A 19,956-nucleotide genomic window follows, 5' to 3' on the forward strand; every position below is an offset into this window, starting at 1 on the left:
TGAAGCACTTTTTTCTAGGGTCCAACTTTGCTTTTAAAATAGCCTCAGATTTTCATGGCGTTGACTTCACAAGACGTTGTAGCAAACTCTTTGAGTTTCTGCTCCATCCTGACATGAATGCATTAAATAATTTCTGCAGATTTGTCAGCTGCACATTCATGCTGCCAATCTTTCGTTCTACCACATCCCAAAGGATTTCAACTGGATTTAGATCGGGTGACTGGGGAGGCCACTAAAGTACGCTGAACTCACTGTCATGCATATGAAACCAGATTGCGCTGGCTTATGCTTTGTGACATGCTGCATTATCATGTTGTAAGAAGCCATTAGGAGAGGGTAAAATGTGGCCACGAAGAGATGCACATGGCCAGCAACAATACTTAGATAGACTGTGGTATTCAAGCCACGATTGATCAGGATTCATGCTGATCAGGAAAAGGGACCCAAATGTGCCAAAAAATCTATCCCAGACATCATGTCTTGCTGGGTTTCATGCTGTTGACACTGAATTCTGACCTACCATCTGCATGCCTCAGCCGATACAAAAAATAGGAGTCAAAAATCAGATTCACCAGACCAGGCTATGTTTTTTCCATTCACCAACCCGATCTGGTGAGTCTGTGCCTCTGATTGTTGCTCTTGGCTGACAGGACTGCAACACAATGTGGTCTTCTGTTAGTGCCCATAAGCCGCAAAGGCAGAGCATGTTGTGCATCTCAAATAATGCACTCCAAGGAATGTAAAACACATCACCAACGTCCAAGTGAGCCAGCACAAACTGTTCATATTTGACTTGTTTGCATCACAGTATGGTTCCATGTTTCAGTACAGCGCTTTCATCAGAAAGTTAATTAGGGCCAATTATTTAGAAATCTGATGCTCTTTTTTCCCTGAATCTAATGACAATCACACGTATATAACAAGACCATTCAGAGTGCAACTTCCCCCGAAGGGCAAAGGCTATAGTCATAGGGCGTCATATTGGAAAAAATAAAATGTGTTGTGCAGTTCTCTCCAGGCCCTTTCATATGATATATTACTCAATATGGTTTCTTGACATTTTTTTTTTCAAGATCAACAATGGAGGTCAAGGTCAAATGCTTAGCCAACCCAAGTACTCATGTCCTCCGAGGCCTAGAATATTATTGTAGTTTGAAGACGGTCCATAAGAGATCCATTGACCTGATTTTCACCAGAATTAAATCAGCCTGAGCTGTTATTGGTATCGACCATCACGCAAAATTTGGAAATGATATCTTGAAAACTGTGAAGGCTCCACTGCTGAGACAAAGAGACAGAGCCAATCACATACTCCCTCTCTTCAGGTAACACCAGTAGCATTGTACATTACAGGTTACCGCACCAGATCATTTACCTTCTTCCCATCCTATCTTCCGTCACACCAACCCTCTGCATGTCCTCCTTCACTACATCCATGAATCTTCTCTGAGGTCTTTTTATTTCCACCTGGCCGGCAGCTCCATATTCAACATCCTTTATCCAATATATCTACTAAACCATCTCAGCCTTTCCTCTCTAACGTTGTCTCCAAACTTCTCAACCTCAGCTTTCTCTCTGGCATACTCATTTCTAACCATCCCGGTCACTCCCAGTGAAAATCTTCAACAATACCACCTCCAGCTCTGCCTGCTGCCCTTTTCTTTTAATTGATGACACCATCTCCAAACCATACATCATGGCAGGTCTCGCTACAGTCTTTTAAACCTTCCCTTCCGCTCTTACGGAAACAGTGCTCGACAAATCCTGAAAAGAAATCTGCTGCTGAATTCTGAAGCATTAAAGATGTTGCTGGTTGTTGTCCAGCACAAAAAGAAGCAATCACGAGCCAAACTGTGGGACTCGTTAGCCAATCCTGCACTGGCGCATGCTCACAGTAGCAGTTCGCAAAATGTTTCAACCGCGTGGAGGCAGGCATGTTTAATTGTTATCGTTCCAGTCAGAGGCTACTGTTGGATTGTTTCATCTTTCTTGGCTGACCATATGCACACCATATGTGTAGCATGGCATTCATTAAGTGCTCTGATGAGACGCTGGTGTGAGCAGCTATTGTAGCTGTGATGTTGTCAAACTGTGCACATGTGTAGTAGAGTATATGGTGGCAAAAGAGCTTTTTCTGTTTTATTTTGGGGCAATAGTGCAAAACTATGAGGAGTATTTTTGTTTTTATTTTCAGATTTGAATTAGGTGCGGACACTTGGAGTATTTGCAGAGGCTAAGTATCTTTGTCTTTTATAAAATCGACATCATGACTATCTCAGTCCCACAGACTCTTAATAAGGAGGAAACATGATTCATTTCCACACAGAGTTTTTCACATGCATAAATAATATTTTCCATACAAAACAAACTGTACACAAAAGTTTGACATTGTGTCAGAGGAAGAGCCTGTATTCTCTTTAATGGCCAGCAGGGGCTAACTTCACTGGCTGCAAAAAGTGGTCCACTAGCATGATTTACAACCTCTGTAAACACATGTCTGATAAGTCCATGACCTCTATCACTAGTTTCAAGGTTACTGAATGCTGAATGCTGCGTGACATTCATTTTCTAAACTATGGCCCTTCAATGACTGACAGGTTCTTTCAGTGTCCCTTGGTTTTGCAGTCAAACTCATCTCCTACCTGCTGTCTGGCAAAAAAGGTTGTAATGATGATGGTTAGTGAGGTCACAGTGGCTTCAATCATCTTTTATATAACGTTCATTGTACAGAGCACACTTTTACGCTCTAATGTTGTTGTTCATGAAGGAGCTGATTGGTTCTTTGGTGATTTATTTGGCTCACACTGTTGTTATCAGAGGTGCTGTAGTCTTTCTTTTAGATCGTACCAGCTTAGCTACTCTCCTCTGATCTCGCTCATCAACAAGATGTTTCCTTCTGCAGAGGAACCGCTCACTGGCTGTTTTGATTTTGTTTTTAGCACCGTTCAGATTAAACTGAACCCCAGGAGATCAGCAGTTTCAGGAAGACTCAGAGAAGCCTGCCTGGCACCAACAATCATGTCGCAGTCAAAGCCGCAGAGATCACATTTTCTCCGATGTTTGATGTGAACATTACACAAAGCTCTCGATTTGTATCTGCAGGATTTTGTGCACAGCTGCTAAATTATTGGCTGATTGGATAATTGTAGTAATACATAGGTTCAGTTTGCGGTTTCCTAATAAAGCGCTGTATTTACTGAGGTCTTCAGACACTGTTTATGTGATGGGGTAATTAATGATCTAGCAAGCAAGGAAAAATTTAAATCAGTGGACAAACCAATCATATTTAATTTCTGTCCTGCTGCTTGTTTGTAATTCGGTAAAATGCAGAGCAGTGTCTTTTTTTTTTTCTTTTTTTTAATAGCTATTTGTTGGAAGAGGCTAACAAGTACCACTGTGCCCAAAAGCTTAACACAGCTAATTTATCACAGTCACTTACACAAATCAAGTCACTTGTAATTTTCCAGTTAGAACACCTGAGCCACAGCGTAGCAGGAGGCAGCCAGGTGAGAGAGCAGACTGTGTTTCCCCACCGCACCAGCAGGAAAGCAGAAGAAGAAAAAGGTTTCTGCAGGCTCGGTGCAGGTATGACATGACTGTTAATAGCGTCTTTGACTCTGCAATCTGTCACTGCACCCTTTGAGATTTTTTTTTTATAAAAAAAGACTAATTGTCAAAGTTTTTTCTCCCCTCCTTCAAACTCTTACACTTTGCAGAAATTTGTGATAAGTGCATTCCCACCAGGGATTGAATAACTTCTGCTATTAAACCAGAAAACTGAAGTGATTTTGTAGTAAAAGAAACACCATCAAAATCAAAGCCTCCGTCTCTCTATTGTTCCTTCTTAATGCTACTTCTCTAATAGATGAATTTCATCTAAAGTGCTAACAAATCCTCCTGTTAGAGTGTAGCTAACATGTTTCCATCTGTGAACAGTCAGTGTTCGCAGGTTTGTACATCAGATTTGACGCAGCATAATGGATTAATATCACAGCTTGTTGTCCTAAATACTACTTTGTATTACTGGGCACTGCTGTGCGGCATTGATGCTAGTGTGCTGGCTAATACACTGTCATTTTCACAACATGCTTTAAGCTCAAGCAGCTGTTTGACACAGCTTTTTGTTTCCACTGTCAACAACAGTGGTTTCTCTGTTTCACGGTCTGACTGTGCCAAACGGGCTGCTGTCCTAAAGCGTGTGTGTCTGTGTACTTTTTCTAAAACTTAAAATCAGATATAAATGAATGCTTTGTGTGTTAGGTGTTATGATCTCACTGACATGTGAATTTTTGCATGGAGTCTAGAAAAGCTAAAAAGCCCAAATTTTTCATTTTGGACCCACAAATCCAAACATAATCATTCAAACATGACACGCAATGACTATCTCTGAAAAAAATGTAAACAGATTCAAGTTTAATGACATTCCTTATTGTTTAATCCATTTAACACAAATCAGACTTTGCTTTTGGTTACTGATTCGCTTGAGTGTTTTATAGAATTAGAATGGACAAAAAAGATGGTACTCTTAATTTAATATCATTGCCAATAAGTGATCTCTGTAATTCACAATGAGACGTCTGCATTTGCCAACATGTAGTTTGGCCCACTTTTCCTCAGCGAGCTGCTCAAGCTGTCTCAGGGTGGCGTCTCAACACAGCAATCTTCAGATTTTCCCGTAGATCTTTAGGTTGGCTTAAGCTCTGAGCTCATGGAGAGCCATTTAAGAATAGTCCGTTTTTTTTCCTCAGCCATTCTTGTATTTCTGTGTTTTTGAGCCCGTGACCTCTGACTCAGGCTGAGCTTTCTGACACTCTGCAATATGTTTCACTCCAGGATGCTTGGGTAGTCTTGAGACTTGTGCCCTGAACAGGTTCAAGGTTTTCTTTTAAAGCTTCATTTTTCCTTCTGTAAAAAGTGAGCGGATGTGGGTGGACTAAAAAGCTCCAGTTTTGTTTCGACATTCTGCCAAAAACATTGGGGCTTGTCAACATGTGTTCTGGCGATTTCCAGCTTGGCTTTTTGTGTTCTTCCTGCATCTTCTTCCATGAAGATCATCATTAAAATATATATATTATATCATAATACATTGTGCACAGACAGTGATGTACCTTGACTTTGGAGCTCAGCTTGGTTTCTTTGGATCTTTTTCTACCATCTGAACTATCCTTGTGATGAACCTGGGATTTCCTCTTGCATCCATGTCCTGTGAGGCTGACTACAGTTCAATGAACATTATACTTTTTAATAATAACAGCAACTGTGGCCATAGGAACATGAAGCTGCTTGAAAATGGTCCTATAGCCTTGACCTTTAACACTGATGCCTATAATCTTCTTCCTGAGCTCCTCAGACAGCTCTGCCCTTTGCCTTCACTGGTCCATGTTTGGTGTGGTGCACAGAGTGATGCTACACAGTAGCATTTGTTTATCCCTTTTAAACAGGCCGAATGGCTCATGAAAAGCTTGAAGGCACCTGTGAGGTTAAACATTTAGCTTGAAACATGGTGGTAATGTAAAGATTCATAGTCTCTTTGGGGATGCCAACAAATCTTCATTTCCATACTATTTTACACCATTGGTTTGCTCTGTCACATAATAAAGGCATTCAGGTCTACATGAGACAACTGCTCATTCGAAATTAAGCATCGTTTCAATGAGTTGTAAGGCTGTCAACAAATCTGTCAAGAAAAAAAGCTTCAGACTTCTGTGAATGCTCCATTTCAGACAGGTTTTTGTACTCTTGCCTCTGTATGATGTCAAAGAAAGCAGATATCCCTAATATGGTCATCTCTGGTTTGTGACAGGAAGCCAATCAGAAGAAAGCTGGCTTACAAGGAGGATTAAGCTCTAAAACAGATTCAGATAGAAGATATACTACTGGGCTGATTAAGGCATTGTATAAGATAAACCATCCTTTGAAACTGTGAGTCATGGCAAGTTGGTCTTATAGAGTATATGAATAATAATGTTTTTCCTTTGATTTCAAAGACTTGGAAGAGCAATTAAAAGAAAAAGCATTTACATATTCTAATGGAACAGGGTTAGGTTAGGTTGAGGGCCATCACTGACAATGGTTTATAACTCACATGTCACGAGCAGAGCAAAAGATCCAAATGCTGGATGTGCTGGAAAATGTTGAGAGTCTTTGGGACTTTTTAATTCACAACTGGTAACAAATCACATCTTTTCAGAAAGCTGATTTTCAAACTCTTTCTTTTTGTAGGTTCAAGATCAGTTACCACACGGTGGTGTAATAAGTAAGGGTCAAATGTTTTCTCAGGTTGGTTTGAGTCACTTTCACAGGTGGAATTGTTTTTTTCCCGCTGATGTTTTTACTGGGAGGGATGCAGGTAAATATGTCTATGTGAGTGACAGTGGGTCAGGCAGGTGTCTCCGGAAGCAGCGCAGGCAGGCAGGCACACCAGGACAGAGGAGAGCAGGTCCAAAAGGTTTTGGCATTCACAAGAACACAAGGTATCAAACAAAAAGGCCGGAATTACTTCACACCTCACACACTGAGCCACTTAACAATCCTGCAAGGAATGAAGAGGAAGAACCGGGGTTATATACTCCTGTTAAATAGGACTCAGGTGAATACTGGGGCAGCCACACCCACTTCTGGGAGGGGTAAGCAGAGTTAATAGTTACACCCTCTCAAACACGCACACACGTGTGCACACATGCACATGATTGTCAGAACAGAGATAAAACAGGTAGAGGAGAGCTGAAAGAATCTGAGAGGACATGGGGGGATCGTGGCACTACAGCAGGGGTCTCAAACTCCAGTCCATGAGGCCCGGTGTCCTGCAACCTTTCCATGTGTCCCTGTTGCAACACACCTGAATACAATTAGTAGGTCATTAGCAAGACTATAGAACTTGACTGCATGCTGAGGTGGCAATTCAGCTATTTGATTCATGTTAGAGCAGCTCACGAGTGAATGAACATGGTGCAATAAAAGTACTTTTAAGAGTACATTTTTCCAAACACTTAAATTTTCTTGAGTAGGATTAGGGGTTGCCACTTCAGCATGCAGTGAAGCTCTATACTCCTGCTAATGACCTACTAATTGTATTCAGGTGTGTTGCGACAGGGACCCATGGAAAAGTTTCAGGACAATGGCCCTGGTGGACTGGAGTTTGAAACCCCTGCACTACAGGGTTAAGAGATCTATTATGTACATCAGGGGTGTCGGAACTCCAGGCCTCAAGGGCCAGAGTCCTGCAGGTTTTACATGTGTCCTTGATCCAACACAGCTGATTTAAATGGCCAAATTACCTCCTCGACATGTCTTGAAGTTCTCCAGAGGCCTGGTAATGAACTAATCATTGGATTCAGGTGTGTTGACCCAGGGTGAGATCTAAAAACCCTGCTGTATACGAATGCTTTTCTTTTCCTTTCTGTCTCAAATATTAAAAACTGTTGGATGGTTTGCCATCACATCTGGTACGAATCTCCAATATGCTCAAAAATCCTTCAGTGCCACCAAAAGGTTGAAATTTGTTTTTGAGTGAAATGCCACATCCTGGGTGGATCTCTGTGATATTTAATGGAGAGATTCTCTTTTGAGGACCCTTTACTCTCCACATCATCACCATTATCATTAGTTCAAAATTCCTGTTTTAGCATCACCTGCACTCTGTTCTGGGGAAATACTTACTTAGATTAAATAATTAGTGAACATGCTAGCATGCATCACTAGTTTTTTTTTTTAATTTATTAACTTTAAAAATACTGCTCAATTCATTTAATATTTTGGCAGTTAATCACTGTTAATCAGAAACATTATGTGAGCCACAGCCACAGTGCAAATGCACCTTTGTTATTAATGCAGTGACTACGGGCTTTTAGGTGCATAAAGTTTTATAAGTTCAATTTTAGTGACACGAGAGCTAAACTCTTCTGCGAATTGTTCCATCTCAGCAGGACAAACCTGCTTGTATTCATTGGAAATGTCATCATGTGTTCGTTCATTGCTGCCTGGGAAAATTACATCTGTCCTTTTAACTACTTTAGTGCTAATGCAGAAATGTGATCACACATGGGCGTGTGAAAACTGCAAACGGGCTTGTATTTAATTCACCACCGCCGCCATTCCAGTCTGCGCTTTTGTCAAAACCAATTAGACCCTATAGTCACCTAAACTACACTGACGTGACCAAGTGAGGCCAAGGACCCAAATTAAAATGATGTCATCACCAGGTCCATTAATTTCCTATAGGGCTGAGTGGCCTGAGTCAATGTGTGGACTCTCATTAGGCACAAAGTCAGGGAAGAGGCAGGAGGCACATTTTGTTCTGTAGATTTACTTTGCTCCTTGTCAGTGTGATTTAGTTTTGTCAATACTCGCCCAGCCTGATGAATATGAAACAGACCAGAAGGAAAATCCTACTATTCAAACCATCTCTGCCACTTCAGTGTGGAAGCAAGTAACTCTCAATATGCACACTAGAAATTAACAGATACAGTGCTGTGCAAAAGTCTTGAGCCACACCTCATTTCTGTAAATGTTTTAAATGTATTTATTTAGTTTATGCTTCCATTGAGCCACACTGTCTTGTAGTCTTTTGAATTTTGTTATTTATTCATTGTTTTGAGAAATGATTTATGTTCATAGAGTCTGTGTATCTACTTTGGTTTCCCTGTGCTTATGAGTTATTCTCATTCCATATTGTTTTCCCTGTGTATTATGTATTATCTCTAGTTTTGTTTAAATGTCCTCAGGTTTATTAGTTTCCTTTAGCGTCCCCCTCCTGTTCTCTTACTCTCATCTCTGTATTTTGTCTTTTATTAGCTTCCATGTTACAGCTGTCATGTCTTCATGTTTGTTTACCTTTTGTCTGTGTCTGGCCCACGTGCCTTAGCCTCACAGTGATCGTGCTTCCTGTTTTATTTTGATAGTCCCTCATCTTGCGTTTTACGTTTGGGTTTTGTTTGCTCCGTCTCGTTGTGTCTAATTCGTTCCTGTTGTGTTTCCCAGCTGCATTCCCCTTATCACCCCTCTATGTTTATATTGAGTCAGTTTCCTTTTGTCCTTCGTTGGAAAGTCGGCTTATTTTTTTCCATAGTGTTCCCAGATCCTTATGCCTCCTTGTATCTTTCCCAGTTTAGTTCTTCTAATCTAAAGTTTCCAGTTCTTTCTGTTTTTCAAGCATCAGCCTAATAAACAGCCTGCTTTTTGTTAAGATTATCTTGCCTAGGAGGATCTGCATTTGGCTTCTCTACATCAGCACTCAGTGTGCTCATTCTGCAGACTGTGACATGGACAAGAAGTGGGAGACCAAAAGAAAAACAACTATTTACATGACAGGAACAAGTCATATCCTTAAAAAAATAGGGAAAATCCAGCAAAGACCCAATACAAGTCTCATTAATAAGTAAGGAAAATAGTAAAAATAGTAGTAGTAAGGAAAGGAAATGGGGAGAAAAACTGAGGTATGCCAAATTACATAAGAACTGTAGTGAAAATCAGTGCCAGCAGGTCTGATGGAGTCATGGATCCAAATTTGAAATTTGTAGTGGTCTCCTCAGCCATCTTTAAAATACAGAAGAGGCTGTGACATGGTTTGGGGTTGCACTTCAACCAGTAGTGTTGAGGATCTTGTCAAATGTCGAAAGGTTTTGATCTACCATACAATACCATCTGGAAAGTGTCTGATTGGCAGCAGCTTCACATTTCAGCATGACAGTGATCCAAACACACTGCCAATTCAGTAAAAGCATACCTGGATAGAAAAACACAAAATGAAATACTATCAGTCATGAACTGGCCTCACAGAGCCCAGACCTTAAAATGATTGACGCAGTATAGGATCATTTTTACAAAGAACAGAGCAAAAGGCAGCCAACATCCAAAGAGGAGCTTTGAATGTCATTCAAGAAGCCTGGAGAACGATTCCTGAAGACTACTTAAAGAAATGACATGAAGGCTTGTCGACGAGAGCTCAGGTTATGTTGAAGAATGAATGGCGTGATATGCACGTGTACTTTAGTGGTTACATTTGGGTTTTAGTTAACAAGTCTCAGTCATTCTGGACTTTAAACCTCAACTATCCTTTAAGAGTCAGACATCATCCATAAAAAAAGGTTGGTTAGTAATGCTGTAGCCCTCGAAAGTTGATATTTTACTGCAGGTTTGACTATTTTGGTGGAAAAACAGCCAACAATTTCCCTCAAATGTGTCTTACTGTGTGTGTAAGTTCCTCCTCACATACTGTACTGCACGGACCTCTTCAGAGACCTGCTGCAGAGGGGGAATGAATAGACACGTAAGTTCACTGCAGGAATTTCTACAGACAGTTTAAACAGAACCAGAGTCACCAGGGGATCAGTGTTGGACTAGTGCTGAAACTAACTGTCTCAGCAGGTTCATCCTCCTGTGGGAGGACAGAGCTGTTCGTACGCAGCTTCAGGAAGATCGCCAACGGAAATCTGTTGCACACATTCTGAGACGCTTGAGAACAAAACAAAGATGTGTACAGTAAAACCAACTCTTGCATGGGCCTGAGGGAGGCACAGCTCTAATCTGGCAGATCACCAAACACAAAGTATTGCATAGAAAGTCTGTGGCATCATTACATAGGCTTGTCAGACTTTACTAGAAATTGCACATATGACTTATAAAATGCCAATCACATCAGTCTGAGAGATAATGAGTAGAAGTTAGTGCTGGAAATCCTTTTTTTACTGATTGCAACAACTGAAACATTTCAGCTCTAAAGTGTAGCACACAGAGGAAAGATACACTCAAGGTTTTGTTTTGGTTTTTTAGTATTTTTCAGGAAAATCGAGGCTGAATGAGTCGAGCGTGTACATTTTTACCTAAAGGATAATCTCAAGAGCATGAGGTGCATGTTTTCTTTCTTCCTAAATCAGTTTCTGTTGTGCAGAAAAGGATATGCAATCAACACGTTTCAGCACTTTTTCCTGTTGTCACTGCATACGTCTAGATGGTTTTTGAAGACGTCTAAGAAAAGAAAAAATGTGAATACACAAAGATTTGTAAGATGAGTTGGAGTCACCAGGGACATAAACAAGCGATACAAACAGGAACAACTCGGGTGATGACTTTGCAAGTCAGATGAAAGCACAATCACTCCCAGAACATCAGTCCTTGTCATCATGGCGCCGCTTTCAGACCTCATGCCATTTCAAAACAGGCTCACAGACTCAATACTGACGTTCTGGGTCCTATTTAATACTGAGCCATTACGGCAGATGGCTGTCCCTCCCTGAGCCTGGTGTGCTGGACATTTCTTCCTGTTAAAAAGGAGTTTTGTCTTCCCACTGCCGCCAACTGCTTGGTCATGAGGGGTTTGATCGTTGGGGTTTTCTCTGTATTATTGTAGGGCATTTAACTTACTTACCTTATAAATTGTAAAGAGCCTTGAGACGACTGCTATTGCAATTTAGTGCTTTGTAAACAAAACTGATTTGAATTGATTTTTCTGTTCTTAGTTCAGCAGAAACAGCTGAAAACTCGATCTAGCAAACATAAGATATGGTACAAGGTCTGTGAATGAGTTTTCCCTCTCCACAGCGTGCTTGTTTTTCCTGAGATGCAAACCTCATCATACAGTTAGACAGACGCCATCTGAGAAAAAGTCCTATCTGGTGAATTGAAGGTCTCCTACCCGCTGCAGCTGACATTTGGGAAGGTTGGGTGCAAAAAGTGATAGACTACCATTCCTCTGTTAGCTGAGATTAGAATAAAAACTAAGTAACTACATTTTATTGTCTGTGTTCATTCCAAGCAAAAATCTGAGTAGTTTAATGGGATGATTCAGCTCCATAAAACATTTTAAGCATCATCGCAGCCTCTATTACATATCTGACAACTGTTATAAAGCGTCTCTTTCTAAAGCTGTGTCCACACAAGGAGCAAATCGCTTGTTGGACGTTGCTTTTAAGGTGATGGTTGGCCACTAGAAGACATTCCAGGCTCCTGCTGCCTGTCAGTCTACTGTTTCGTGTATTCTCACTGGTAGTCTCTTTAAACAAATGTGATCTGAGACATGGAACGTTTGCCTCCGTAATCAAGAATTCACTTTATTTTAAAAAGACAGGGCTGTGCCGTGACACAGTTTGAGAACTGCGACCATACTGTAAGGCTCTCTCTACGAGGTCTCATGAAAGGAAGGAGATTTGTAATTCCAGAGAGTTAAAAGGCAAAACTACTGGAGACTGTTCACAGGGGGGACGCTGGCGTTTCAAAGTGCAGAGCACAAGCTCAGCATGCAGTGTAGTGCAAGACAGAGTGTGCAGCCACCAACTGACCTGTAACACAGTGTGAAGTTTGTGTGAAGCAGGTGCTTTCACACCCAGAGCTCCTTGTGTCATCATAGCAACGTATGAGAACTGAGTTTCTATCGTGAGGTGAATGTAGATTAAATTTCTTATTATTTTAAGATGAGAGAGCCTTTACACAGCCACAGCAGCTCTTAGAGGGCCAAATCTATATCTGCTGCACATATGAGACCAGCAATACTAAAAACAGATAATGGTCCATAGTTTTTACTTGTTTTTTTTCTTCAGTCTTTTTCTTTGCTGTAACTTTCAACATTTGATGTGCAGGCCTACTTACTAGTTTTGCAGTAAACATCTCAGTCGCCACTAATTTGGTTTTTAATTGCCTATTTCTTATGATTTAACACAATTTCTTGACAGCACTAGATGGTATTACAGCTTTTTAATCCAGCTACAAAAAAATATAATATCAACAGCTGTCTGTGGTCCACTGAGCAGATTTGTGCTATTAAAGAAGATCGTGTAAAGCGCAACATAAACGAAGGAGCTGTAAACTTGTTTTTCATTTACGCACGAAGGAATTAGTGACAATTTAATGTTTCATTTCGGGCTGCTGGAAAATATGGTTTTAATCTTACTGCAGTGACTGGCAATAACTGAAGAACTTTATTAAAGGCCACTTATCAAGAGGTGAATCCGATGTTTGGTCACTCAGAGGAACAAAATGAAAAACTTGTGATTTTATCCACATTACAGGATGCTGATGCACACGATGGCAATTTTAGGGCGCAAGCGAGGGCAAAAATCAAAAAGCTGTCTCCAATTTTGCAAAGGCAATTTAGTGCAAGCGAAGAGAAATGAGCAATATTAGGAGGCTTACATTGCTCAGTGAAGTAAGCAGTGAAGAAAACAAGGCGTCTCCTTTTATCAAGTTTTTAAAGGTAAGATTTCCCACCATCACCACAGCGACTACACCTACTTGTGCCTCGACCTTGACCCGTTTGTGACCTCAACACTACCTTGCTCTGTGATTAAGCCACATAAAAAGCCACATATCTTTTACACAGCATCCGGTAGCAAGTTGAATCTTCAAAGGTATTTTTTTACAGATGCCTTCCATCTGCATGGAGAGATAATGTTGCTGCCTAAAGCGAAACCAGAATTCGAGCTTGCTCCTCTTCTTTGCAGGGATAGAGCGAGAGCAAGCGATGCAGCATTCATAGCAGTAAAAGTTGTTAATCAGGCAAAAGAGCTTATTTTCTTTGCACTGTGCTTTTAACCAGTGCACTGGTTTACACATAAACAAACTCGGATGCTGCTCACTGGCAACCCATGTTTTCTAAACGTCTTGTTAAGTCTGACATCATTAGCCATTTTGGTGAGGTTTCAGTTTCAGTTCCCTAAAGCAAACAAGCACAGAGCCCAAACTGTCCAGACTCTTTCAATGTCAGTAAAATGTTACAATAAAGGAATCCAAGAAAATAAGACTTTACTAAAGATGATACAGCATGAGTTGATTAAAGCATTTCTTTGAAGAAAAAAAAACCCCACTAGCATTGTTTGGTGTTTCTTATAGCACTGCTCTAAAAATACAAATACAAAAATAGAAATCTAAATACGAGTGTTTTGGGCAGATAGTGAAGGTGAGCTAGTAGTTACTGAGCAACAGTTGGGCTAATATAAAGAAGAAAAGACTGAAGTTACATTCACAGCACTGTGCAAAGGTTTCAGGCAGGTGAGGAGAAAATGCTGTAAACAAAGAGTGATTTCAAAAAGAGAAGTGTTAATCTATTTTCATCAATCAACAAAACGCAGTGAACGAACAAAAGAGAAATCTACCCTTTGCCTTCAAAATAGCATCAGTTCTTCTAGGTAGACTTGCACACAGTTTTTGAAAGAACTAAGCTGGTGGGTTATTCCAAACATCTAACCACAGATCTTCTGTGTCTGCCGGCTTCCTCACATCCTTCTGTCTCTTCATGTAATCCCAGACACACTCGATGAGATCAGGGCTCTGTAGGGGCCATACCATCACTTCCAGCACTACTTCTTCTTTTGTTATGCTGAAGATAGTTCTTAATGACTTTGGCTGTGTGTTTGGGCTCGTTGTCCTGCTGCAGAATACATTTAGGGCCAATAAACAATCATTTATATTTCTGAAAGCATTTTTTTTCACAGCATTTTTTCACACCTGCCTAAAACTTTTGCACAGTACTGTATGTATGTAACTTTAATGCCAGAAACACAATGTCCTGTTTGGAATAAATAATGATAACCTCTAAATAAAACACATTTATGTAAAACTACTGTATAAATATGATTTTTTTTTTTAAATTAATTTATTCAATCAATAAAAATCACAGATTAATGAATAGATTTAAATGAATTAATTTAGTCCTTTTTTTTCCTAAGAGTTTTTTTTAACTCTATAAAAGTTTGAAGTACTTAATTTGCAGCTTTACTGAAAACTAGACGGCTTATCTATCTTTAACACTCCTGTGTCTCACGCTGCTCACTCAGGTCAGCTGATCAGCAGCTTTAAGTTTTTCTAAATTCCCAATTTTCACCCAACAAAGGGAACATTCTCCCTCTTCCAATTAGGTCATCTGCCTCACTAACAGCATTCAAATCCCAGCTGAAAACAGCGTCTTTGATCTAGTTTGAACTTGCTGTCCTATTTCCCCAAGTGCATCGTGTTATTGTTTTATTTTGTATTGTTACTGCATTTTTTAAATTATTAAACCATTTTTATTGTATTTGTGTTACTTTAGTTGTTGCTTGGTAGCTTTACGTGCTGACTATCATTTTGGTTTCTATCATGTGGAAATGTGACGTGTAAATAAACTCGCATGATTTGAGATATAAGCACAGCCTTTGATGTACCGTGCTTGACAACACATCAGTTACCCAGTGTAAGTTTTATGCTAAGCTGACAGCAAAGTCTTTAATCAAAATAATATTTTATTGCTAAAAATAAATTTTTTGTTGTTGTCCAGGAGTTTTAACATATACTGGATAAAGCACATTATTATTTCTTGATTAAGAACCCAAATTGCAGTTATTTATTAGCATACTGAACAGAAAATTGTTAATTGTTTGTTGTATCCATCCATCTATAACACCTTGTTAAATATACCTTAGTATCATGATTAATGGGTATATTTTAAAGTGAAAAGGATTCAGTTTCAGTAATGAAAGTATCTGAGATGATCCCATCTGTGACCAGAGGTTAATTATTAATATGTTGCTGTGCAGATTTCAATATCATTTATGAAACAGCTGTGATCCTAAGCTTCAGGGACAAACTCAAATCTTTGTCATTCTTTTCTGAAGTGTTAAAATATCTGGCGTGCAGTTTTTAAAGACTTAACTTAAAAGCAGGCAAAGACACGAGTGGTGCAAATGAATAGGATTAGAGGTCTAGAATGACAGCTGAAAAGATAAGAGATAAAGCAGTACAGTGTGGTAAAAACACATGAAGATGCTTGGACCAGAAGTGTTTTTGTTTTTTTGTTTTTTAAATCATCACTTAACAAGTGAATTTATACAGGTAAAATTGAGGATCAGTAGAAGATTGTCCACCCTACATACAGCAACAAGCCACAGATGGATAAACCTGTGGCGAATACAGTAGAGCGCTCAGAGTTAAACATTTTCACAGTTGAAGGAGACCAAAAAGGAGCTTAATGAAAACTTGCAGCATTTAAGTGCACAGAAAAACCAATTAATGTTTTTAATTGCACCATATAGGCTGTGGAAAATACCTAAGGGGATAGGATGTGAATTTAAAACCAGTGACCCTGATTTTAATTTATGTTTGAAGCTCTGGATTGTAGTGTAATAAATTTCAAACATACTCATCTCATGATTTGGCCTTGTGTGATTGTCATTTGCTTGCTGCCTTATGGATTTTTTTCTGCTCAAGCTGCAGACGCTTTAAATGCTTCTTCTAAACCAAGGACACCAACCCTGACAATTCTTTGTGAGAGATTCTTGCAGCACAGTCGCCGTTACTGCAAATATAAACATGCACATAGTTGCACATTCATTTAGAAGAAAATAAATCATATTCATTACACATGAATATGTCACACAGATATGAGTAACTGAATGACATCCTTCCAGTGCACAAAGACACCGATGGTGAATTGTCTTCTTTTAGACGTTTCAAATCCCTGAACAGGTTCTTTTAAAAATGCAAACAGATTTCTGAATCTGCATCATGTAAAGAACACTGATAATCTTAACAAATGTAACTCTTTTTTAAATCATTAAGCCATAATAATATCAGTATTCTTTATATGCAGCAGCTCGGTTCTTTGTTTGTTTTTACAGAGCTTCTTTTATATAATAAATAGTTCATAGTTAGTACATCATCATCCCCAGGGCACGAACTTTGGCTCCTCTGTTGGCAGTGTCCTCATTTAACCTTCAGTGTAATCCTGTTACTATGGGATCACACTCTGGGTCAGGCTCTGCATCTGTTCACCCGGTAATGTTCACATCCCACAAAACCCTTTAACCCTTTTATACTTCAGTGCCACTAAAACGACTTCTGTGTCGGGTAGAATTTTGTCTGCTTTATTTCTCTGAGCACATTTTACTGAATTGCTGCGGTAAACAGTTTTTATACATTATTATACTTATTTCTCCTTCTTTTTTTCTTCTTTTTAAACTTTAATCCTATCAAATCCCTTTTCATTCACGCATACAGCTTGGACCAAACTGGACATAAGACTATTAGGACATACTTATCTTGAACATTGTCCTGGTGGACAGACACTATCAGATTGGAGACTAACTGTGCTTTAACTGGAATCACTGAGAAGATGTCGACAGTATTATAGACCTCAGAACCCTGCTTTGTGTAATACCTCCTTCTCCTAGATTTACCTGCAGACTGTAAGATTATCTTAGTCTTATTCACACATTTACTCAGATCCCATGCCACATGCAGACAGTGTCATTGACTTTATTACACTGGCTGAGAAACAGATGAAAAATCAGCTCTCGTTTTTTATTGTTTTATGCTAAAGCTGTGTGGAAGAGTTTAGAATTTTCAAAATTTCTACATAAATATGATACAAAACATCAGATTTTCTCATAAACTAAATAAGGTCAAATATAAGCTAAATAGAGTGAAAGAGTGAAAGGAAGCTAGAAGAGCAGGTTTGTCTGTGACCATGACAAACAGTGTTTTTAGCTGCTTAAAAGTCACTCTAGGTTGCTTTTTGACCTCCCAGAGTATTTCACTCTTACTCTTGGAGTGATTTTTGTTGGTTGACCTCTCATTCGAAGTGTAACAATGTTCTTTAATATCCACCATTTGTTCTTAATCTGCCTAAATATAGATTTATTGCATGTAAACTCTAAACATACACCAAATATGTTTCATTAATCAGATATTTTATATCTACTTTTAGAGCTGTAATAGAAAAATCTAATGATGTTTTAAGTTATATTTACAGAGAAATATAGACAATCTCAAAGGCTCCAAAAAGTTTTTCCTAGAACTGCACTTCATTTGTTGTAGCTGGAAAGGATTTGGGTGTAGCAGCAGGTACAGGGGTTTAATCCCCTTCACTCAACAACAAATGGGTTTTAGCAGCACTACCTATGACATTAAAGTGTTACAACATGCAAAGCAGTTTTGTGACATGATGTTTTTTTTTGTTTGTTTTGGGGTTTTGGGGGGGGGGGGATTGGAGGGAGGGGGGTCTTTTTTTTTTTTTTTTTATTATTCCTCATTGTAATCTCAAAATGCTTCTTATCCTCATACTCACAATAGTTGATTAAATTGGTACCGGGACCCACTTCAGCTGTTGCCTTATCATCCTACAGAATCCGTTTACAGACAGCATTAGCAGCTGGGAACAATCCATCATCCGTCTCGATCACAGCACCTGCTTTGCTGCTTGATGTCCTACTGCATCGCCACGCTAACAGGAACGTTGCCTGAGGAGATTATTATCTCTGGCTCAGTCTCTATCTGTTCAAACCCAACTTATGAATTTCTGCAACGACTCTGGTCTTTGAATATAATCTGTTTAAAATATACACCCATATTTATTCAACTGCTTGAAGAATTATTTGTAGGTACAAACCAGTATTACCCCTAAAACTTTAGTTTAACCAATTAAATGTTCTTAAGAGAGCTTCAGTGTCTCTTGATTTAATTAATTGCATATTTGCAGTGTAAAAACTGTGCACATCTCTGGTTTCTGTGAGGTTTTTTTAGACAGTTTTGGGGAAACTTTCAAATTATAAGTACTTACACTTATCCAATTTAGTCAAAGAAATGCTCCAGCCCAATCAGAAACCAGAATCTTCTTGCTCTGAATTGGAAAAAAAAAAAAAAACCTCCAAAGACAAATCAATCATCATTTAAAAAATTAATAGATGCCAAAAACAAGTTTGAATTTATAGATGACTTCTTGACTCAAATTTCACAATTTCCAATGAGTAAATGCACATTTCTACACCCGTGGTTAATTCTATAACAGGTCTTTTTTAGGGGCCATAGTCTGATCAATTACTGTTTTCTATCTAAACAGAGCTTGGTCTGCAGTAACCTCTCAGAGACCATTTTTGTGCAGGTCTGGGAGCAGCAAGTAGCTTTCATTCATATCTTTGTTCCAGCATGAATTTGTGCCTTTGGGAGCTGAATATACAAATCCCATTTTTATTTGACGTCTCCCAATCCTAAAATCCCTGTCAGCGTTGCTTTCTGTGAGTAATGAGACAACCAGGAGTTTCATTTTGGAATAATAACATGGTTACAGCTAAGCGTCCTTGTACAGTAAACTGTGTTTCAAAAAAAAGTGTCAGTCAGGACTGCATTCATTTTGTAAATGGCTGCATTTACATGCAAATGATAATGTCATTATTTCTAACCCTACAAGAGAGTCTGACACTGTTTAAGCTGCAAAAAAAATGACCTCGGTAATAATCTTGTTTACATGACTGAAGGCATTGTTTTGGCTGTGTACAGACAAAAGTGATGGAGTTTCACTAATGTAGCGTTTGAAATATAGGTCATATGCATTTTCTGTGTTTCACTGCAGTGTATTTATCGATCTAACTAGACTTTTAAAACGACCTTACAAGACCATTTGAGTAAAACTTTCTTGCCTTGTTCCCTTTTTGTAATATTGTCAAGGATTTTGCTGATTTTGTAGATTTTAGACCAGTTTATGAATTTCAAGAAACTGTTTCAAAGCATGTTTCAGATAAAAAACTTAAATGTGTTGACATCTAAGATCTTAGGAATTTTGCAAGACACTGCTTAAATGTTTTTGCCACTTTAGTGGGTGAACCTTGTTTGTTCCCTTCAGAACTGCCTTTGTTACAAAGATTCAATAAGGTGCTGGAAACATTCGTCTGAGATTTTGGTCCATATCTACTTGATAGCATCACACAGTTGCTGTAAATTTGTCAGCTGCACCTCCATGATGCCAGTTCAGTTCAATTCAACAGTCACTTCAATGTCCTTGATACTGTAAGGTATATATACCCTACAATAATACAGAGAAAACCCCAACAACAGAGACAACCCCCTATAAGTAGGAGAGAAACCTCCAGCAGAATCAGGTTCAGGGAGGGGCAGTCACCTGCTGCGAATGGTTGGTGGGAGGATGTGTTTGTGACACGTTGTGTTATCATATTGGAAGCAGCATTTGGAAGATGGGCACGCTGTGGTCATAAAGGGATG

The sequence above is a fragment of the Perissodus microlepis genome, chromosome 10 (assembly GCF_051167445.1).
Source record: "Perissodus microlepis isolate ML-2025 ecotype Zambia chromosome 10, ASM5116744v1, whole genome shotgun sequence".
Taxonomy (NCBI): Eukaryota; Metazoa; Chordata; class Actinopteri; order Cichliformes; family Cichlidae; genus Perissodus; species Perissodus microlepis.